Genomic DNA, 24,635 nt, shown 5'->3' with positions numbered 1-24,635 from the left:
TCGCTTGTCCCAGCTCCTGCCAACCTAGTGGTTCGAAAGCATGCAAATGCAAGTAGATAAATAGGGACCACCTCGGTGGGAAGGTAACAGCGTTCCGTGTCTAAGTCGCACTGGCCATGTGACCACGGAAGATTGTCTGCGGACAAAACGCTGGCTCTATGGCTTGGAAACGGGGATGAGCACCGCCCCCTAGAGTCAAACACAACTGGACAAAAATTGACAAGGGGAACCTTTACCTTTACCTATCAGTTACAAAACCAACAGTCTGTTTTTCTGGAGACTTTTAGAGGTGCTCAGCTCAAGGTTATGATAGTGCTTTCACACTGGAGGAGGGAGGGGGGAAAAAGAGCTTGCCCGGGAATTCTGGAAACCAAGATCACACAATCCTTTGCTAATTTCTTAGGGGCTAATTGTCTTATGTCACCATTGTGTACCAGCTAAGGAGGTTATTATAGGCAACCCAAAGCGTGACGCTTCATTTAAAAAAAAAAGGCAGTTTAAAGTTACTTGTCCATACTATCACCATAATGATTTGTCCTCTTGCAGTGATAAATTATTTATTAGAGTAATGAACAGATCAATCAGGGTAGCCATGTAGCTGCAACACAGAGCTCTTGGAAAAGTGGGGTCTAGGTGTTTACATTTATCACCAGAGAGCCTTGACTTTGATACAGACCTTTGAGAGGCATTTATTAATCATGATCTCATTACAGTTTGGGGTAGACTAATAGCTTTTTATTTGTCAGAACGGTGTCTGATGATTTAGCACTGTTGTCCAAAAAGAACAGGCCTGGTGTTGCTATTTAACCTTCTCAACAAGTTTTGCATATAATCCTGTATCTGTTCAGGAGGCGGTTTCCTCCTGTTTTGCTTCTGTTGATCTCTTGCAATGGTATCCGTGTAACGGGAACTTAGTGTGTGCACCCATACAAAGGGTTCAGCTGAAGCCAGCTCCTGAGTAGGTGGGATATCAAGACAGACCTGTGAAAGTGAAAAGGCAGAAGCATGTTTAATGGTAGCCAGAAAAAATATATATATATTTTTTTTTTGGGGGGGGGAAATAAAACAGGTGTTAATTGTGACAGCTTCAAGAATAACTGCTAAATTTTAATACAAGCTTTTGTGGACATGTCCACTTCCTCAGGTGGTTATTGGTGTGAGTGCTGAGGGGCAAGAAATGTCTTATCTCATTACGCAGGATACCAGGATCACACAGAGGAAGGGGAACAGCTTAGCCTTCAGCTCATGTTAAGTGAGCGGCTTCCCTTCTTACATAGAACGTAAGAAGGGCTATGCTGAATTTGTGCAAAGACCTATGAGTATCTAGTACAGCATTATGTTTTACACAGCGGTGAACCAGTAGATTACAAGAGGTTCATAAGGAAGGGCTGAGCAAACCCATAACCAAAACAAAAAATAAGTGGGTTGTAATCCACAAAAGGTCACACTGAATGAAATCTGTTAGGGAACAACTAGACAGGCATTTGACCGATTGTTTCTGCCATGTTCCTCACTGTTTCTTTTTATATGTATTCTGTTGATTACATTACACTAAGACTACTTGTCAGTAGATCTGATCTTCTGACATAAGTATTGTATGTGGTATATTTTGTTTCACTGGTGGGGCTTGTCTTGTCTGCATGCTTGTTTGTTTATTTGTACTTTGATAGGTAGGGTTGTAAGCTACTCATAAAACATTTTAAATGTTTCTCTGAAACCAGTCATAACATCTTTGCTTTTTCACATAACTGCATATTATAGTGGTGCCTCGCACAGCGAGGTTAATCCGTCCCGGATTAACCCTCGCTGTGTGAAACATCGCTGAGCGGTAAGAAAAAACCAATTGGAACGCATTAAACAGTGTTTAATGCGTTCCAATTGGGCCGAATACTCATCGTTCAGCGATGCTTTCCTATGGCCGGCAGCCATTTTCGTGCCCTCCCCTCGCTGAACGAGGGCGCAAAAATGGCTGCAATCAGCTGTCCAGCGGGTCCAAAATGGCCACCGGAACAGCCGAAATGGCCGGCCGCAGCGTTTTTGCACCCTTGGTAAGCGAGGGGAGGGCGCGAAAACGCTGCGCGCAGCCATTTCAGCTGTTCTGGCAGCATTTTCGCGCACTCCCCTTGCTTACCAAGGGCGTGAAAACGCTGCGCCCGGCCATTTCGGCTATTCCGGTGGCCATTTTGAAGCCGCGGAACAGCTGATCGGCGAGTCGCAAAGCGAACGTCGGTAAGCGAACCGCTTACCGACCTTCGCTCTGCGATTTTCACCCATTGGGGGCATCGCTCTGCGATCGCATTAGTGATTGCAAAAGCATCACCGTAGAGTGAATTCATCGCTCTACGGGGCGCTCGTTCTGCGAGGCACCACTGTATTTGGGGGTGCACTGGCCCCTTCTGAGTTATACAGTTCTAACAGTTATCATAAACATGGGTCCAGAGGTGGGGGTTCATGGTATTCACCTTCAATATATGCTTTAATATAGCTAAAGCTTGCCTGAATGTTTGTGCTTATCTCCACTGTGGCAAGGTGCTACTTCCTTTATAAAGATAAAGCAAATGCATTTTAAGCAACATAGATTGAAATTAAAATCAAAACACCTGGCATGTTTTGTTTTGTTTTAAATATGGTGCTATATTGCCACATAAATGGAAATACATGACACCAGAGACGAAAGTTAAAGGAAGCCCATGACAAGAACTGGGAATCCTGAGACAAAATGCCTGTCACAGCATGAGCTTCTCTCACCTTTGGGATTATACAAACTAGCTTGCTTTGTTCAATGAATGGTCTTCAGGATTTCTGCATGGATTCCCTTGAAGTTTTTTCTCACAAACTTAGAAAAGCCACCTCAGTCACCTCTCAGCTACATGAGAATGCTTTCAGCTCCAGTACTAGACTACCTCTAACATATGTTTCTGGCCACACTGTCTGGCTTTTCCTAGTATCTGAATCACTGAATGAGTCTAATGCAATTTTGACTAATCTGGTTCTGCTTAATACACATTTCATCATCTTTTGACCAGGTCAAGATTCAGCTGAAGATGTGATCACATGGAGAAACAGATTACATTTTGGACCACCTGTGGTGCAGTAGGATGTGATCTATTTTCCGGATGACATAAGGAGACTTGCGCTTCAGTTTGACCTTGATCCATGCCCAAACCGGACCTTTTTTGGTCTGACTGCAGAGCTACAAATTGTGGGGGATCGGCTGGAGTGATTCCCCAACCGATGGAACGGTGTACATGAAGCTCTTAAAATATATATTGGCTTTCCTATGTCAAACATATTACATATAGTATCTGGTTTGTCTGCCTCCCTTGATTCTGTCTTGTTAAAATGACACACCACTGCAGATATTGTGTGGCCTTGCATGGAGAATATGTCAGGTATTGCACAGGAGCTGAGACATATGCTGGCCCTGGTCCTAATGTGCAGCTCTCCCCTCTCTAATCCCACCATCACCTGCCAACAGCACCACTGCAATTTAGAATTAGCTACTTTAGACAGCCGGGCTATGGAAGATAAAATGCAATCAAGACAGCTTAGGATCATACCCAGCAATGCCTTCTCTCTATAGCTTCCCAGGTCACCTTATCTCTTTCTCTGCTCTTTTTGTGTATATAGGAAGAGGCATACGAGACAGATATTGAATGTAAGATGTTCAGCATAGCTGTGTTGTTGTTATTGTTTAAGGAATCTCATGTATGTCAAAGATACAGACCCAGCTGTTGGTATCAGGCTCTCTAAAGGTCAAACTACCCAACAGAATAAACTCGTAGACTCAGACTATTTCAGTAGGAAATGAAGAGCAGCACATGGAGTGGGGCGGGTGGGAGATGTCCTCCTGCCATTTCAGGTGATGCTCCTCCCTATGCAGTCCACAAGCTACCACTGTTCTAAAGACAGAAGATCCTGGGTTCCAATTTTTTTTACTGGGGGATCTCCAGATTTAAACAGGGGCAGATGTGATGGAGAAGACTAAGACACTGGGGAACTGCCACTAATCAGTGTAAATAAATACACTGAAGCATAAATAAATACAGTGTAAATAAATACACTGAAATAGTCTGAAGTGCTTTAAAACTGTTTTCCATGGTGCAATACATAAACATATATGTATGTATGTATGTATGTATGTATGTGTGTGTGTGTGTGTGTGTGTGTGTGTGTGTATGTGTATATGTGTATATGTATATATATGTATATGTGTATATATATATATGTGTGTGTGTGTGTGTGTGTGTGTGTACATACACACACACATTTTTGTATGAGTTTTTTTAAAATGCAAGATGAAGTGGAAACAGGATGAAAGGAGTTTATGATTCAAATAATGAATGAAAGAAACACTGGCAGTTTTGTCCATTCCTGCTTTCCCGTACTCCTATGATTTTCAGTTTTCTGCTGGTAACTATCAGCTATGATCTCATGCTTAACACACCTGATTTGGTTTGATTTCAAAAGCTAAGCCATGTGAAGGGCAGTTAGTACCTGGACAGTTAGCCACCAAATAATTCTCTCTCTGGGAAGCACTAGCAAATAATCTAGTCTGGAAATCTAGGGTAACTTCCACCAGTCAGAGTTGACATCAGGACCATAAACATAGTGAGGCAACCAGGGCTTTGGCCCAGGTGCTAAATTTGGTGTGCCCATTCCCCTAGATTTCAAAGATTGAACCAGCACCCTGGTCCATCACCAAAGATCTATGGCCTTTGGGTCAAAAAGCTTTTGGGAAGGGTCCACAACCAATAAGGCAGAATGCCAGGAGGGAGCAGAGGAAAGATGGGTGGTATACCAAGCCCTACAGAGGCAGTGGGCTCAGCAGACCAAGCCTCCAGTCCAGTCTTCAAGAAGAGATGCAGTCTAGGTGGACAACAAGTAAAACTGGATAGTGTGGGTAGAACAGACCTCCCACATCAGAGAACTGTTCTACCTGGGTCTTGATGCCTCTAAAATAGAAAGTACAGATATAAAACACGTTTGATTAGTTCTTGCAGTTCTGACAATACTGCTGATCTCCAGCGGAGGAGGGGCGATGCTAGCAAGGTGGCTTGTGCTGTGATTCATCGTGTACTATTTTCACATTATGAATTATACAGCTGAGCTGGGGGTGCATTTTTAATAGCTTGTTCTGGCTGCCAAAAATGCTTGTTACAGCGCTAGTTGACAGTATCAAACTAGATGAACTGACTGACTCTGACCTGGACATTGTACAGGAGAGCTTCCAATATTGCTTAAAGAAAGGAGGCTAAAAACCTTAGATGCCAAGGCAGACCTTGAGAGGCAACAAAGCTAATTCCCAACCGATGGTCAGTCAACTTTGTTTCCAACAAAAAATGAGCAACAATGCATAGCCTTAATTACTTCCACAACCTAAATACAAACAGCAAGCCAAGGATGTAAAAATCATGGTTATTTCAGGATCTGGCTTTAGATATTATGAATCCCAGGTGCAGCAGTTGAAAACACCTGGCAAATGAGCAGTTCTGCCATCCAAATATTCTCTGAACTGAGCATATTACTCTGGGAACAGACCCAAATCTTTTAGAATATGGCGCAAAGCCCTTAGGTGTGGGAAGATACATATTAGGTGCATTAAACATCTTTTAGAGCTTCTTAGAGAGAGTGAGGGAGCTGGGATTAAAGATAAGTGTACAGTTAGAAACTCATTTAAATACACCTTTATCGCAAAGGTGAAACAGTGTATACTATATCTCTTGAAAGCCATGAGTGGGAATTAGTAACTGTGACAGAAGCTTACAAATTATTCAGATCAGATTTGGTAGAGTACTCATTTTAAAAGGTTGAAACTGAAAATTCAGTCAAGAAGTTCCATTAAAGCAGCTGAATGCCATTAAGCTTAGCAAGCCACCAAACTCCATGCTCTCCTGAGCTCATCTGACCTGAGCTTTGGGCACATTTTGGACCAGAGCCTGGCGTGCTCTGGTCCATGGGGTCACGAAGAGTCGGACACGACTAAACGACTAAACGAAACGAATAATCATCATCTTGGAACTGCAGATCTGGAAGGGACCTTATGGATCATCAAGTCCAGCCCCATGAAGGAGGCACAGTGAGGAACTGAATTGCCAACCTCTGGCTCTACAGCCAGATGCCTAAACCACTGAGCTATCCAGCAATTCATTTCAAAGTTTAGAGATATAATTATAATGCACAATTGTATTGAAAATCATATAGAACTAACTTTAAAATAACAGATTTTTCTTCCATTTCTAAGTATGGGAAAAACTCTTTTTTTAATTTTGTAGGCTGTGTTTCTGATTTCGGTTTTTGTTTTCTTTTTTTCTGTATGCTTGGTGCACTTCTTGTGATGATCAGTTTTTAGATTGAGAAACAAGTGAGGCAGAAAAAAAAACTTCGCACAAAAACTCAGGATTTACATTATATGGCTATATAACCCTAAACCAGGATGTAATGGGGTATGCCCTAGTCAACATATGGGAACACAATCCAATAAATATTCATAGGATTTCTGAAGTCCATCACTCTATCCGCAACACCACACTGGGTCTCCCTAGTTTCCCTATAATTCACAACATATTTCCTTCCTTAGAGACCTAAATTTTGGTGACCAAAATCAAATTAATACTGAGGGCAAATGTTGTCTAAAGCATTTCCAGGAACACAAGCATTCCTTTTAGATAAATGCCTGCCCCACCTCTTATTATGTTCCCCAGACCATCAAACACAACACAAGCAACAAAACCAAGTAATACAAATTTAATTTTGGCCTTGTTGTGCTGGCAGAAGATAGATTCATGTTTGGCTACAGTGCTGGTTTGGAGGGAGACCTCATTCCTTTTCTCTCTGTATTCTTCAAGCTTGCAAAAGGTTTTAAATGTAAATAGAGACATAATTTGTTTCAGACACACACACATAAAGTACCAAGCTGGCTACCAGAGATAAAAGCTTAATTTATATTTGTCATATTATTGCCCCTCCTTCCCTTCCTTTTGTAATGCAAACTGGGAACACACATGATTTAGCATGTTTTCTTTAAGCTTCATCCCATTTCATTGCACTATTGCCCTGAAAAAAGCAGTTTAAATAGTAAGTGATCTTTGTAGCATATCTAACACTGATGCTGCGTAGCTAAAATTGTAACTGGCCTGTTTTTCAGGAGGATTTTTCTGCTCCATAAGGAAACAACAAGGACTAAAATTGTACAGACCTTTTCAGATAATAGAACCAGGCTATTTAATGCTTATTCATGGGCAACAGATTCTCAAACTTCAATAATGACCCTGAAGCCTTTAATCAATGGCATATCCTCTACCCTTCAGAAACCAAGTACTTCAGTCCTTAGGCAAAATGTGCACTCTGTCCATAACACATGCATTTATATGTCCTTTGTAAAGACCTAGTTAGGACAGTATAAAAAATGGCAGGGGAAAAAAAAGCTTTATTTTAAAGAAATCAAAAGCAGCAGTTCTTTCATTTCAGCATTTTTCCATGACACTGCATGAACGTTTTCTGAGGAAACAAGCCAAATCGTATTTTCTTTGAAAGAAACCAGGAGCTAGAGATAAATGAGAATTTTGTTTTCAGTACGAATTTACCCAAATTCATGAAATAATCTTTAGCATCGGGGATGGGAAATAACAATAGCAAATTGTCACCACCATCGTTATCATTGACAAATTCCAGAATCACTATGTTGACTGCCATGTTCTGAGTGCTGTTTTTTTCAAAACATAACAGTTCTCACCTCTGTTTGGGATGGAAGGAACTTTGAATTTTAAAAATCTTAATGCGGAAGACAGAGAAACTGATAGCTTTCTTCCTCTAAGTCCAGGGCTTTGACTGCTCGACTCTTAAAATCTGTGCTTCAGTCCTCATGTTATGTGTTGAATTCAGGCTAATGTTGAGCTAGAGTTGCAACAGAGCTTCTATTTCCTTTGTTTACTTCTTGTTGTCGTCTTCTTCTTCAGTGTTTCCTGAATTTTAACACCTTATGTGGCAGACAGAAGCAAAACAGCATTCTCCATGCTGAAATACCTGTACATACTGAGTTTAGCCAATGAAGGTGGGGAGAATGTTGTTCTGATTGAAATTTTTGGAGGCAAATTCGTAGCCTCAGCTTATCTTCATCAGTCTGATATTTAGCTTTGTAGAAAACCTGCCTGAAATACACAAAGACAGGCAACTTGGATTGTTTTACCTAGTCTCCTGGCATATTAAGCTAACACCCTTTGCCTTGCAGAGTGTCAGCACCAGTCAACCTAGGTTGCTGTCTTTAAGGGTACAGTATATAGAGTTTGCTATCTACATTTTTCAGTATCCACAGGGGGACTTGATCCTCCATGAATACGGAGGTCCTACTTTTTCTGCCCAAGTAGACTGAGACCATAGCCCAGTTGGGCATTTGTATTAAAAAACACTCTCCATATAGTTAGGGGGAACAACCTAGTTCCACTTGCCTCCACCTCCAGTTTCACCATGTGCAGGACATGTTTGAAGAGGATAGCTTCGACTATTTGTGAGGATTCTCCATATGAATTTGAATTCTGATTTTCAAGGTTTGAGTTCATGTGGAAAACTCTCATAGATAAAACAGTTTTACTGTCCAGAGACACATTGACCATGAAGCATTCAGGATAATGGATGTCATGGGGGGGGGGGGATGAGGCTAATGCACTTCCCACAAGGGAGACGAACACTCCCTGTTATGAATGCCTAAATAGGAGATGTTTCTGTCTGCCTTACTTGACTTTTGACCCAAGAGAGAACATGTCCATTTGAGTTCAGAAAGCTAATCATAGTACTCCTTCAAGGTAATGTGGGAGGTTTTCATGCTCCTTCAGGAACATTAGCCATTTCTCTTAGTTAAAGCTTCAGGGATAAGTACTTAAGTAAAGAGGGGAAATATCTTTGACCTTCACTATGCATTTCATTAAAAGTAGGAAGATACATGGGTCAAACAGCTTTTCATTTCAAAGCAGCAAGTCATGCTAAACATAAAACCCACACTGGTGTAGAGAGACACATTTTATGGATGATCTATTTTCTTTGATGTACTGTTTGAAAGTCATTTCTTGCTCTTAGATTAAAAAGAAAACCGTATCCCTATGCTGCAATTATTACCTTTTAAAAACAAGGAAAAATAGTCCGGCTCCTTTCTTCAGAAGGAAAGAAGTACTTTCTCGGATGTGTTTATTTAATTTTTCCACCTCTTACTTCAATATAATCCTGGCAGCAGTTTTAAAATGATATTTAGTATTGAAATAATGAAGTTCATTTTAAAGCAACTCTCAAAATTTGCTGTTGTATTTGGGGGCAAAGAATTTGAGGAGATAATTCCATCAAATTTTGCATGCAACGAAGGAATTCGTCAACAGTTTCTTAAAGATGGTAGTGACTGTGGGCATGGAATACAGCATAGCTTCTTTTTAGAGTTGGAGGAATCTCTAGATTCTGGTTTCAGATAACATTATCTATCCTCAACTGCTAGTTCCTTTCAACCCCATTTGCACCAGTATCTGTATGTAGAAGTTCATGTGAAGATTTATATGCATTGTCAAACTAAAATCTGTACACATTTTCCTTGTGTGCATAGTTTTTGCAAGCCTGCTCCTTCATATAATAAAGGGTCAGAGATTTGCCTCAGATATGCATTTCCATAATATATGTCTTTTGCTTATGAATTCTTTTAAGTTCTGATTAAATTCACAACAGTACTTGGACCTTATGATTTCCCCCCCCTGCTTTTTTCATTTTTTTTTTTTTTGTTACGGTTTTTGCTGCTACTGTAACAGCAACTTTGCTGGTAGTGAGGCAATCAGTTTTCATTCCTTAAGCAGTCTTCAGTGTTGCAAAATTCTGTGGTGATGTGGGGAGAAATGACTGCATCACATGAATAAATGGGGCAGAGTATTCAGAAGAAATTGTGCCTAGTGGCTTTCCTTTTCCGGGGAACTGAGAAAAATATAAACTTTAGAGAATTTGTCCAGAAATGTCTTCTGAGAAATTTCAGGTCTGTTCAGCCAGCTCATCCTGGCATTTTGTACAACTCCTCTGAAGACTGGTCAGTGGTTAAACCGCTGTACTGCAGCTAAAACTGTGCTCACGACCTGGGGTTCAAATCCCAGGTAGCCGGCTCAAGGTTGACTCAGCCTTCTATCCTTCTGAGGTTGGTAAAATGAGTACCCAGCTTGCTGGGGGGGGGCAATGTGTAGCCTGCATAATTAAATTGTAAACCGCCCGGAGAGTGCTTGTAGCGCTATGGGGCGGTATATAAGTCCAAAAAAAATATCTGATTCAATCCCACACAGAAACCAAAAAAAATGAACATGTTTAAAATGTGTGACACTAGAAATTTAAAGTCCTGATTCATCTTTATAAGGTACATTTTAAAAAGCAACGTAATTTTTTCCCCTCCCTGACAATTGCTGCTGTGTTTAGTTTCATTTAGCTGTGAGATTGTAGACTTTCCTTTCATTTATCTTTTTCTATTCCACTTCCCTTTTTCCTTTCTTTTTGTTTTTAAAAAAATGACTTCAGGGAAAAATGCACAATTTGCAAGTGGTTCTGTGCATTTCCATGATGTATTGAAAAATGTGGTAACTATTGCCTGGGGAATGACCCAGCAAAAGTAAAATTGGCTTTGTTGATTGTGCCTTTGTGATCAATGAGTCTGTCCTGTTCCATTTTGCTTTGTCTGCCTGCTTAATTTCACAAAGGGAAATGGCAGCAGGTTTCTAAGTTCTACGCGTGTTATATTTTCTGCAAATTGCAGAAACCATGATAGGAAACTCCTTTGTTGTCATCAGCCTTATGGGAGATGTTGAAGGGACTGGACAATGTTGGTGGTGGCCAACCAGGTGGGGAAATCTGCCCAGCAGCTGCAGTGGTTACTACAATTCTGTCACAGCTTGCATTCCACACTGCCTTACTTACCACATACAAACATGTGGGAAATTTATTTAGGCTCTACATTGCTGCTGGGGCCTGTGAAAAAGAAGGTTTGGGAGTCACAATGTTGCTGCTTCACTCCCTACCTTATTCTACCTGGCTCAATGGGTTCAACGGTATGCACCCAATGGCTCTTTCCTTTGTCCCCTACCTACATGTCTCAATTTTTGGTGTGCCAATAATGCAGAAGCACATCACATGTGCAAACACATTCACTCTGACACCAGTTAGGAATGGGCTGAGATGAGTACCCTCTAGTTATATGTTGAATATAAGCTAAAATACTAATTTCCATTTAATGTTGTCATCCTGCAGGGTTGGGCATCCTCAATGAGAAAATCATAATTCCTGTGAAATTTCTCATCTGGAGTGAGATAGCCACATTTTGTTTGTCATCAGTTCTTCTAAGTTTTTATTTTCTATATTAGGAAGACATGCATCACTAAGTCAAGTACTAGGGTTATCCTTGTCTTAAATATAAAGTAGTGCCTGCAGATGTGAATGTTTAGAGAAGTAGATCTGTCTTTAAAAAAAATCTTTCACAGGGGAGAGATTTTCTGGTGACACTGATTCAATGATTGACTCACAACTTCAATAACTTTCAGAAACTGAGTATTTTGTTTAATTTTGCAAATTAATAAAATTGAGAGCACAACTGTGTGGATGTTTAAGAATCTGAAGCAGCAAATGGGTTGTTCACTCGAGCAGTCAGATATAAGCAGTCAGATACTCAATTCCTTGGGCTTTGCTTCTCAAACAGAAAGGATATCAGATTTAGGCAAATCTTGAATGGACAATTTTTTTTCAGACTGTGTCCTGTTGCAATGACTGTGTCCTTGTGCAATGTGTACAAATTACTCCAATGCTGTTTGGACTTTGCAGTAGCATTAATAGGTTATTTCCATGCTTTTTAACAATCAACCAGTTCTCTGCCTGCTCTGAGTCTGTATAATTTGCTTCACAAAAGAAAAGGGTAGTAAACTTACAGGCTGCGGAAAAAAACATGATGTATAAGTTTCAGAAATCTTGACAAAGCACTCTGTATCCCTCTTGCTCTGGAGGTGATATATTTTGCAAATATTCTTCACATCCCTCTCAAGCATATCTTGTGCTAGCTATCCAGCACAAGAGGCTAAAAACAAACAACTTCTCTGGATTTCCTTCCTCCTGATAGTTCCAGCCTGACTTTCCTCATCAGCTCCAAAGAACACATTTAATACATGACTGGGCTGTGCACATGAAACAGATGCCTTCTGCACTTTCTGCACTGCATGTTGTTCAATAAATGGGCAATGTCTGAACAACTTTGCACAAGATTTTTTCCCCATAATATTCTTCACCAAAAGATCACGCTATGTGAAGCAGGACCAGGTGGAGGGAGAGAGAGATTTTTTCCCTTATTTGTTTACTGAAAATGAGACATAATCAAATTCTGTTGATATAACAACAATATTGCATGCACTAACACTGGGTGAGAGAGTTCACAACCTAAGGACCCTTTGGAGGCTCACCCTGCCCCCCCCCGCTGGGCCAGAGGGGGGGAAATCGCCAGCTTCTGGGACTCTTCTGAAGCTTCCCATGCCTCAAAAGACACCCAGAAGCTGGTGATTTTGCCAGCGCTGGCCCCGTGCGGGGGTGGGGGGAGCATCACAAGGGTCTGAGTGAGCTTTCCCGGGCCCTTGCGATGCTCCCCCCACCCGGAAGCTGGCAATTTCGCCCGCGCTAGCCCCGTGGGTGGTGGTGGGAGCGTTGCAAGGGTCCTGGAAGGCCCTTGCGACGCTCCCCCCCACGGGGCTAGCGGGGACGAAATTGCTGCCTTCGCTCCATAAGATGCATAGACTTCCCCCCCACATTTTGGGGGAGAAAAAGTGTGTCTTATGGAGCAAAAAATACGGTAATTAGACTGAGCTGATCTCTTCACGTTTCTTACTCTTCTAATTAAAAGGAGTAACCACACTTTCCAGATTCATATTCATCAAGTACATACTTTAAAGTGACACAAATATCAGACTTTGTCCTTCTCCAGAGTCAACCACTCTGATATTTGTTTCATTGCCTGGAAAAACAGAGAAGCATACCAGTTCCCTGAGACTACAGTCAGTGAGGACATGGCAGTTCTAGCAATATACTTCAGTGCCTTCAGTCCAAAGGCCTAGAGAAGGTCCGCAGTAGAAACACAAAGTCCCAAAACTATCTATTCTTGTATGTATTTAAAGTACAGCTCAAGTGGGAGCAGGAGGTGGGGAGGAGAAGGAAAGTTGTCTTGTGCCTTCAATTTTTGGGCAATAGGCCTGAAAACAAAATCATAGCTACACTTGTTCTTCCATGCCCTGTCTCACCGCTGATTGAACTGCAGCTTTTCAGTCACTCTGATGATCCTGACTAAAGGCTAAGATTAGAAAAGAAATAACCTGCTAGTTGCACTTCCTTCTGTGCTCTTTTTTTTTTTTTTTTTGGAAACCTTAAATTGTTTCTGACTTAAATATGAAGAAATTCCCTCTCAATTGCACAAGCCACATTCAATAGTTACAGTTATTCCCATGAGGACTTTTTTTTCAACCTTTTAATGACAAAAGGCTTTTCTCAGGGGAAAAAAATGGCAGCCCTGATTCAGTACCAGAATGGCTGAACACACCTGGATCAGTTCAAGGCCTAGATACATCCAGTTTTATTTATCCCACATTTCAGTGGCTGCCATCTAGTAGTAAGATGCATCTAGATAAAGTTGTGGGCTGCTTATTAACCCTTCTCTAAAAACACAAACAAACCTTGAAATGAAATGCTCACCCATTCGTAAGTTCCTCTTTTAGCTTACAAACGTTGGTTTCCCCCAAAACACACAAAACTGATTCAGACACTGCGTGCTAAATATGTCATCAGATATTGAAGATATTATTCCTGGACTACAGGACCCTCAGTGCAGCAGCAAGCATGGACCCTGAGGAACCTTGGAAGCTGTAGTTGGGAAAAAATACACATTTTCCAAGTTGTCTGTCAGATGTACGTGTGGAAGATAAATCCATCAGTTTCTGTTAGTTATTATGGGTATCTAGTATGTGAAGGCACTCAACTGCTGGCAGTCAATTGCTGGGAATCAGCAAAGAGAAGGACTAGTTCCGTTCATACCCCACTGTTTCTGGGCTTCTCAGAAGCATCTCGCCAATTCTGTGAGAAGGCAATTGCTGGACTAGGGCAGACCATTGGCTTAATCCAGCACCATTCTCTTATAGGACTCTTGTGGCACCTCATTTTTCTTTAGCCATAAGACTTTAGAGACAGATCGATAGTAAGATGATTGTTTGCTATTACCAGAAGAGAGTTCAGCATGTTAGAGGTGAACACCTCTGAAGGAAAAGTTGTTCATCAAGTTAAACAGAGAACCATTTTAGAGAAAACATTGATCTGCTTGGGCTAAGAGGAAATAGATTTAAGGATGCAACTAAACTGTGTGAATTTGCTCAGTGTATCAAAGTTAAAGAAACCCGTCTCCGTATAATACATGACCCTCTGTGAAAATATACCTGTTGCTCCCTGACACAGGCAACAAGTTACAAGTATGCATCAGGAGATGTCAATTGCAAATGCAATGAATATGGCCATTGTTCTCAGTCCATAACACAATGAATTCGAAACATATTCATGCATTTGATAATCTGTGTTGTCAGTGTCGGATTCACACCAGAGCAAGGAAAATGACTCCATAAGGCAGAGTAGAAAAAGCAATAGACACAAACATATTTTGTCCACTTTTTCAAACCTTAAAGTCCAGTTCAGAAGCAGTTGAACAAGTAAGCTTTAATAATTTCCAAGGGGCAAGGGGAATAGAAAGGAATCTTTGCTTTGAAGTTAAGTGGTGGCAAAAAAATACAACTGAAAGGCAATGTGCCATAGAAATCGGTTAGAAGCATAAAATATGTCTCTACATTCTTTCTTTGCTGAAAACAGGATCAGGGGTGCTGTAAAATTAAATATATCTCTATCCCTCCATACAGCTCTTTGTGATTCTTTTTATTTACTCTGGAGCAGATAGAGGGGGGCTTGATCTGGATCAGCAGCACTATACTCAGGGAGGGAAAGTATAGGACTTCTAAGCCAGCTATTTACGTTTAAAATGACCTGTGTCTTGTATCATCATTTAAAAATCACAGAGACATAGCTGAGGTAGGAACATTTCAGGAGAGAAGTAGCTCCCCATTTATAGTGGTCCTGATATGGATCACAACCTTGCACACTTATTTTGAAGTAAATGAAAGAACACAGAAAACTACACACCGCCTCATGTAGTAGTTGGAACTTGAAACAATTCAGCTGGTATGGTCAAAAATCAGCACAGCATGAACTACAAAATGAAATGTTAGCAGCCAGGGGTCCTTTCACAGAGACAATGTAGATAGGAAGGAAAGGAGAGGGCATGAGCAAGGAGAAGCAGCTAAACCTCTCTTCCTGTGTGTCTTTGTTTGAAGAACAAATGTGATATAGCTGCTTCAGCTGTAACTTTAAAACAACAGCTCTGATGCAACCTACCTCTTTCCTGACTTATAACGGACAGAGAGGTGCCTGGCAAAATCCATCTTGCCAAGAACTTTTGGACCAGTGCTTCACACTGGTACATGCCTGACAAAGTGGTCCTGATCCATAAAAGCTCACAGAAAGTATGTTGATTTTTAAGGTGGTCTATAAAGATATCGTCTACTCTTGCCTTTGTATCCTCACTTCTCTGTTTCCTCTCCATTCCTACTTAAAGGGCTATTCATGGCTACTAGCCACAATAGAGACATGCTTTCTCATTTATGGGCTGTTCAACACCATCCAGTTTGCCACTGTGGGAGGCAGGATTCTGGAGTAACAGAATTCTTATTCTTCGGGGCTCTCACCTTGTTTGTTACCTACTGCTTTCTCTCTACTGGTTCATGTCTGGTAGTAGACCAGCTAGGAGAGACCCAAACCAACCCAATGTTGGTGGGTGCAGAGGAAAGCAACATATAAGAGGGAGATTAACATCCTTTTGCTTTGGCATTCTTTTTGTACTTTTTTTTACAATTCTAACCCAATTCAATTCTATCCTTAATGATTCTAACAAAGAGGAGTAACTGCTTTTATGGTACAGTCATAGCATTTTAGTCACTTTGACTGCAACAGCAGCAGCAGCAGCAGCAGCAGCAGCAGCAGCAGCAGCAGCAGCAGCAAAAACAACAACAACAACAACAACAACAACAACAACAACAACAACAACAACAACAACAACAACAACAACAACAACAATGTGCCATGAAGTCAATGCTGACGTATGCTGGCTTATGCTGACCTTCTCAGGGTTTTCCAGATAGCAAATACTCAGAAGAGGTTTATCATTCCCTTCTGGTGATGCTCTGGACAAGCAGGATGCTTGCAGGACATACAGTGGGGAATCAAACTCCCAACTTCTGGCTCCACAGTCAGATACCTAAACCACTGACCTAGCCAGCCAGCTTATTACTTTTATAATTATGAGGGGATTGGTTGGTTGGTTGGTTGGTTGGTTTTGTATACCACCCTACTACTCTGTTTCCCCCAAAATAAGACCTAACCTGAAAATAAGCCCTAGTATGATTTTTCAGGATGCTTGTAATATAAGCCGTACCCCCAAAATAAGCCCTAGTTAAGTGAAGCCCCAGCCTCCACCATGGTGCAACAACTAGAAGAAGATGACATGACTGTATTTGAATAAATGTAGATTGTTGTACATGAAAAAAAAAGAAAAGATCCCCTGAAAATAAGCCCTAATGCTTTTTTTTTGGAGGAAAAAAATAGTATAAGACGCTGTCTTATTTTTGGGGAAACACGTTAATGCAAAACACTATTCTGAGTGGTTTACAGCCAGGGTCCCCAACCCCCTGGCCATGGCCTAGGCAAGACTCAGCTGCAGAGGCATATCTCCCCTCCTGCACTCACACCCTTCACTAACGCACACCCCCCATGCACACACCCCACATACAAGCACGGATGCCCTGCCCACCCACTCATGCACTGACGGGTGCCCCTGCCCATGCATGCATGCACAGGTGCCCCACCTACCCATGCATGGACACCACCCCCTGTCCACACCCTAAACTGGTCCATGGTTCAGAAAAGGTTGGGGACCACTGGTTTACAGCATGATAAAACATGAAAACAATAAAATTACAAATAAAACCAATCAACAGATAAAACTACAAGATACATAATTATAATTTCTGTTTTCAGGGCCTCTAGTGGAAGAGGTTCATATAGTTCTCACTGAGCCTTGTGCTGTGCCTCATGCTATTGAATGAAAAACATGGAGATTTTTAAAAAAACAAGCAAGAGCAACAGAAGCTAGAAGTAACAATTGCTTTTGAGAAATGCAGAAGTTCATTTTCTGAATTGTGATTACAACAGGAACAGGACTTTACTACCTCCTTGGGGTCCCTGGGATTATTGGTGGAAGGTAGCCCCATTGAAATCAGTAGGATTTATATGCTCCTTCCCACATGAGACTAAACTGGCCCCATCTTTGCTGTCCTTCCACAAGCAGGTGAAGACCTTTCCCTTCAAGCAAGTTTTCCCTGAGTGACTGGCTGCCTGGATGGAGTTTTTAAATGGATCGTTGTACCTAACTGCTTTTAAAGTTTTTTGGTCTTGCTTATGTTTCTTTAGTATGGTATTTGTTTCATCCTTTTTAGTATTTTTATACTTCCTGTTATTAGCTTTAAATATTGTCTTTCAAATGATGTAAGCCACCCTGGGTCCTTCTTAAGGGGAAAGGTGGGGTAAAATATTTTAAATAAATAAATAACCCCTTGGATCCTTTCTAACTCTGTAATTCTATAATGCTATGGTTCCATGTACTGACTAATAAGTGTCATTAATTTCAGTGAGTCTACTCTAGCTTTTATTTTTAAAGATAATTTTCCAAGCTATGGCCATGGAACTCTCAACAGACCTCCACGGAGTACAGTGCCACACTGCAACGTGTGACACTGTGTCAGCAATGTAAACAAACCCAAAATGCTGGGACCTTTGGTGCATGCGCAGATGCAACACCATCCCTATTTATGAAATCAATTTTTACACCACTCCATAGCTGTATTATTCCTTATGTAAAAACATTTTCCTGGGACATTTTTTCTCATGCTCAAAGGGCTTTTTACGCAGAGAATCCTCTGACAGCAAACATTTAGGTGCACTAACCAAAATAGGAGTGCAACCTGTTCTGGTTGAGGAGAAGAGGCTCTGAATAACCCAGAGCTCATTCCCACTCTGTTCTCTTATGTCAGGGTAATTTATCAGGTAAACAAAACTCTAGGTATCACGTATGATAGAACATTTTGGACAGAGTTCAGCAAGAGGTATGTATCTAGTATACCCTGGAGTTTATTGTTGATATAAAAAGATATTCCCCTAAGGGAGGGAGTGTTGATTCAGATGATTTCTTCTTAACATCTAGTGGAGAAGGTGGTGTTTATCTTTTTCAGTAACCTTGATAGGCCGAGTGTATAAACAAAGAGTCTTATTTTTAGTAAAACCTAAGTTGTTTCCTGCATGAAGCCTGACTTCCATTTTGCCAGGAAGCTTAATATATGACAAGGTGCCTTGAAAGAGAATTAGATTTCTCCTCTCGTTCTCCCTCCCTCTTTCTCTCATTCTCCCTGTTCCCAGGGAAAAAGCATGAGCCTTTTTGTTTTGGATGGGGAAGTGCAACCAGCATGTAATCTATACACAGAAAGAAGGATAACGTGATTTTCACGCTGACCTTGTAATGAGATGTTTTTGATGTCTTGCTGTTTTTTTGGAGCAGCAAGTAGGTTGTGGCTTGAAGGATTCAACATGCTTAATGGGACTTTGTGTTATCTGTTGACCACAAAAAAAGGGGTTAATGTAAGACTATTTTGACTGCAGGCATAAAAGCTGGTTTTATGACCTCCATAAACACTGCTAATCACTCTGAAGTGATCAGTGACTTGGAGCTCATTTTGATCTCTTCAGCATGCTTGGGCAATTGGAGTGTAACATTTGATGAGCCCCTCCTCCCAACAGACAGACACACTTTAAACAAAAGGAAATGGAGTTAGGTTTTAGGAAGCCTCAACAATGATGAAAAGCATGAAAGCAAGTAAGATGTGGCAATCAGTAATAATGTAGCCTGCTGCTTTTCAGATCAGACTTATGGTACATTTTAGTCATTTATAACTATAGAATGAGACTTATTTTTAAGGATGTATCCTTAAAAGTCGATTCTCTTTTCCTTCTCTTCTCCCTCTTATGTTTAAGGTAAATCTTCTCAAGGCAGATGAGAAAGCCAACATTTAAAACAATAAATATGTGCATTAGTTAAAACTGCTGAAACAGCTTTTTAAAATCATGTTACAAAAAGGCACTTTTGAAAAAAGCAACTTGGAATGACCAGATTTTAAAGAACTATTTAGAACTGGGACAGAGTAGAATTGCCCTGTCTTACTGAAGTCTAAGAAAAAGCTAATATTTCTCAGGTCACCAAGCAGGGATTCAAATCACAGGGTGAGGTGTGCTGGAAGAGAACATTTAATTGTTTTGTTTGTGAATGCTTTAATGGCTGAGCACTCATCTCCTCCCACAGAGTCGGGGCTCAGTAATTCAGTGTGAATGTATTTCTGTGGGTATTATACACATAGTATTTGCTTAGAAAGTAGTGCAGGAAATCCATGCCATCCATCTCTCTTTCTCATGGACACAGACACATGATTTTGTAGTTGTTACTGAGAGTCCACCTCTTTTGACACCCCTCTGGTTTCAGAGAATGGGATTCTGTTAACCCGACAACTTAAGTGGGAATCATGCACAGATTCCATGGTAGGGTATTTCACAAGAATGGGACCTCCACACAATAGTTTTTGTGTCAACTTAAAGACTAGAATGTGATTTTGGCCAAAAAAAGAATGGGACAGGTTTTCACTGGCTCAATATTATTTTGGTACATCTGATTAAATGGGATAGAATCAGTAAGTTTTCTTACAATACTGTTGTTAATGACATCTGGTAGGAATTTCTAGTTTATAAGCTCCTTTGTGATAATTTGAATGTGGGATTGGCAAATGGAAGGTCTTCATCACAGCATTCTTATTGATCTTCCATGATAATTTTTTCTTCCTAGTCCCCAACATTCCAGATAATTTCAGGGGACTCATTTGCCCATCTCCCTGGTGGCTTCACTCTTTATGGGCTTTGAAGTGCTGTCAGTACTGCTCAGGATCTGGAATATATGGGTGATAGTTCCAGAAAGCGTGCTGAATCACTTTTTAAAAATGAACTCCATATTTATTTTGTCTTCCTAGTCTCTGTCTTTCAAGATGATTCCCATGGGCTTCTTTGTTTTATCATTAAAAAGTACCATTATAAAATATATGTATTATATTCGTGTATGTTTTATAACAGTTTTCAATTCTCCATTTAATTTCTTCCATGATTTCTTCATCTTTATCAGCAGCTGGGGCACATACTTGTTAGCATTCCAAGTCTCCGTATGGATTAAAGTTCATAACAGATGCCCTTGTAGCTTTTTACACCATGTTTGTAACCACACAATGGTATATAGATGGATATAGGATCTCAATACAGATATATATATTCCTGTAATTTTTTTTTACATTTTACAATATATGTCCATGTGTTTATCAGCATCTATTGTGCAAAACAATAATTGCTGAGGAGAATGACCATGAAAAGAAAAAGAAACGAAAAGAAAAGGCAGTGGCAGTTTTCAAAAAAAGCTATAAAGTGATGATACACAGACACCATGGCAGAAATCCTATTGTTTAGGGTACTAGGTTGCACTAGAGTAGGCCCAGCAAATTGGCAGGATCTGTTGACACAACCCCTCTGTAAGTTCCAGTAATTCAAGTGGGCCTACTCTAGTAGTAACTTACTTTAATTTAATAAGTCATAACTAGAGGTTGAATAAATGGAATTTACAAAGGGGTTGTCTTAGCAAATCCCTGCTGATTCAATGGTCCAACTCTAGTGTGACTTACTACACTAAGCAACAGGATTTCAGCCTGCATGTAGTTCAGATTACAAATGGACAAATTACTCTACTTTAGTTCTGTGTTACTTCTGCCTCATTTCACCCTGGCTCTATTCCTTCCTTCCACCGTATGGTGAACTTTTTGAGATCTTCAAAAAGGCAAATTAATATTCATATTGCCTACAGGACTATGTGGTCATCTGCAGGTTTTCTTTAAAGTGTACATCTTTCCCTTCCCTTCTACACATTGAAGCAACAGATATTTGAAGATCGGCCTTCCTTCCAAAGATTGTCATATATGAAAAAAAATCATGGTTGCGCCCATAAACCATCCCACACCTTGTAGAAGTCTCTAGGAGGGAGGTTTACCATCTCTCCCAGTCCCAGCCCCTCTGGACATTTGAAATCATGTTTTGAAGACAAGCATATTAGTCACAGTGGAAGGCAGGCTTCTGAGCCATTTGGAGTTGTTATGTTCATAGGAAAAAGAAGAATTTCTATTCTGAGGCAGCTGTTAGAACACCTATAATAATGAAGCATTACAGATAATATTGTGGGTGTGTACACTTATTTTCATATCTGCAATCCATTCTGAACACACATGGTTGTTCTTCTACCATCAACACTCCTAGTCCAGATGGCTTTGTGTATCAAGGCTGGGCTATATGTAGTGACCCTCTACATATGTTTAGAGCACAACTTCTGTAAACTTCATCCCTTGATTATGTTGGCTAGGGCTGATGGGAACTGAAGATCAAAACTAGCTAGAGGGCCACACTTGTCCAGCCTCTTTTACACCAAGCCAGCACTCATGGAAATTATGATTTAAAAATAAACAATATTTATCACTGACTGTATTTGAATAGAAACGAGCATCATGTTGGGAGATTCTCCTGGCATGCGGTAAGCTAAGAAGAAGTCATAAGACAGATAATTCCCTTGCATATCACAGGAATTCTGAGAATAGTGACTATTCTTAGCTCTCCTGCATATCACCTTATGATTACCTATTGTTTTGTCTGTTTATAGTACCACTTATCTCCTCCAGGTTTTCTCCCATCATTTCTGCCCCTTCGTTCTTCTTCATGCACAACAGTCCTTTATTGCATTGTAGTGATTCATTCCAAAGCTGCATGTTTTGCAATTGGATAGATGAGGAAAGAGACTCTGCCAATTAAAAAAAAGCAACCAAGTGGTCCAGTCTTACATTCGGTTACAAAAAACTCTACTGAATACTTTCAGATGCAAAGCATTGTACGGGCCTTTATTCTACAAAGATTACTACTTCTGAGGGACATGGTGGGGGGGAAATCAAACAGAAACTTTATGTTGCAATGCTAAAACAAACCTTGCAGTGCGTTGGATGAAGAGAAATAAGAAGTTAACAATGTCCCATGTTTATTTTACTTCTAAACGTATCAGCACTGACATAGTCTTTGCCACGTCTGCCAGATTTGATGAGAAGTAACAAGTGCTGTGATAAAAAGCACACCTAGTATTTTTTTTTATCACAGCCTTGATGGGCTCCTCCAGATGGTAGCTTAGAGGGCCATAAAAGCTAGCTCAGTGGTTCCAGCAGGAGAACTTTGAGACACTTGTACGATGTGACCTCTGGGCTGCAAAAGAAGGAAGAAAAGAACAACTTCTCTCTGTTCCAGAATAAAGAGTTATCTAGGAATATGTTTTAAATGTTTAATAGTAGCCATAGAAAGCTTTACCTCTCTCACCACATGTCAAATCTTCTTCTTTTTTCTGTGAGTTTCAGTCCCCCAATGTTACTTATATAGTAACTCTGTCCCCTCCCCCCACAATAACCTTATTGTGCTGCAGTGAGGAAAGTCTGCATTTGGAAAGGTAAGAGGTGAGCTTTTATTTATTCACCGGCAGCCTGAGATTTTTAGATACGGTGGTTCCCAACCTTGGGTCCCCAGATGTTCTTGGACTAAAACTCCCTGCAGCTTTTACCACTAACTGTGCTGGCCAGGATGTCTGGGAGTTGTAGTCCAAGAACATCTAGGGACCCAAAGCTGAGACCCATTGGAAGGATGCCTTCTAGATGGCAGAATAGTCCTCCTCTCCTTTCGCTCTTGCTCATTCACTCTCTTGTTTTAAGTTATTGAGATTTCTTTTAAGGTGGACAGCTCTATTTCGGTTTTATGTCTTTTAATTCAAGATGGTCCTAAGGTGTTGCAGTTTGATATTCACACAGTGTTTTTTCTTGTTTGGATTTTGCACTAAAATAAACTGCAGTACAGCATGGCCCCTTAATTAGTAGCTTTGGGAGGAGGTGTTTCATGAGGAAAGCGTGGGCACATGCCTAGAACTCCAGTCCTGTCTGGATACCTCCCTTTTCTGCACCTACAATTAAAAACATTTAAAAAAATATAAGGACATTCCACCATGCATCTTTCTCCATTATGTCTAACGGCACCCTGAGATCAATGGTAGGAGCTGTGTTGTGTGCCGAAGAAAACAGAAGAGCAATAAGACTTTCATTTCACGTAGAAGAAAGTAGAAGAGCTGTATAATAAGGTGGAGGATCCCTGGAGATGGGCAGAACATGGAAGTTACTTATATTTCTAAAATCATTTAATGCTATCTGGAGAATTCTAGAATGTTTACTCCAAAATGTTTTGTAAAGCTTAGGAACTGGGCTTATGCTGATGGCTAGGTCAGAAACCTTGCACATATAATCAGAAAACAGTGAGAACATTTATTGCTTACCAATTGAATTTGAGAGATGCTCCCAGGCTCAGATCGGTAAGAATCACCTGAAAGAATGGATGTCTAGAGTAAATGCTGAAAGTAAAAGCCAAAGAAACTGAACACAGCTAGAAAAAGATTACATGTAACAGCAGGAAAACAGGTTACAGTGGGCTGACAAATCTTAAATGCCTATTGATTTTTCCTCTCCCTTTTATTGCATTTCTATATGTTGTTAGTTTTGGGTTAGGACACTGTGCAGTTGAGTACTATCAATTCCATCACTACTCCCATCCATGTAAGGCCTTGAGATAGATCCAGAAGGGAAGGAACCACCTCCTCCATGCATGTGGCTTGCAGCACGCAATTTGCTGTTGACATTAAACAGACTGAGGAAGGTGGTACGCCAGTTATCTTGGGGAAGATTAACAAGACAAAGAAACATTTCTCCAACTGCAGAATCACTGAACTGCTACCAGAATAATTAAAGATGACAAAGCTACAAAGTGTACCCTTGGAGCGAAGCACAGAGACTGGCTGAGTCAGCTGTCTCTACTCAGTCATGGTGATTATGTGGGAGAGAAAAAGGGTAGCAGTGGAATGTTACTTTTGTTTCTGGCCAGGAAGTAATCATTACTTCTCATCTCTGATTTGTAACAGTCTCTTTAAAAGAGATCTTACAAGCTGAAAGGTGTCGGGCAGGCTTGCTCAATTTCCCAGCTGATTGCCACCCAACAATCCGTCTTGCGCCTTCTGGAAATACTGCAAACTTCCACTTGTTTGACTATGCCCTGCAGAATCCTACTTGCTTGCTTCTTTTCTTCCCCTAAAGGTCCTGCTTTGCTCTGGTTGAAGATTTTCTTTATCATCATCTTAGAACTGTAGAGTTGAAAGGGGCCCTATGAATCATTGAGTCTAGACCCTGTCAAGGAGGTACAGTGTGGAATTGAACTCCCAACCTCTGGCTCTGCAGCCAGAAACCAAAACCGCTGAGCCA

General features: G+C 40.7%; 1 long non-coding RNA gene across 2 annotated transcripts; it reads right to left on the bottom strand.

Moving 5' to 3' along the window:
* Positions 1-395: 395 nt before the first annotated feature.
* On the bottom strand, positions 396-23,652 carry LOC140706838 (uncharacterized). 2 transcript variants are annotated; one of them, XR_013544817.1, is made up of 3 exons: positions 22,284-23,652; positions 18,689-18,786; positions 396-981 (listed from the first exon to the last, which is right to left on the bottom strand). It is a non-coding gene; the product is annotated as an uncharacterized LOC140706838 (long non-coding RNA). The 2 variants fall into 2 exon arrangements; XR_012086718.2 differs by lacking the exon at positions 18,689-18,786.
* Between the last annotated feature and the right edge of the window lie 983 nt (positions 23,653-24,635).

This window comes from Pogona vitticeps, chromosome 4 (assembly GCF_051106095.1).
Source record: "Pogona vitticeps strain Pit_001003342236 chromosome 4, PviZW2.1, whole genome shotgun sequence".
NCBI lineage: Eukaryota > Metazoa > Chordata > Lepidosauria > Squamata > Agamidae > Pogona > Pogona vitticeps.
This window is presented reverse-complemented; position numbering and strand designations above follow the sequence as displayed.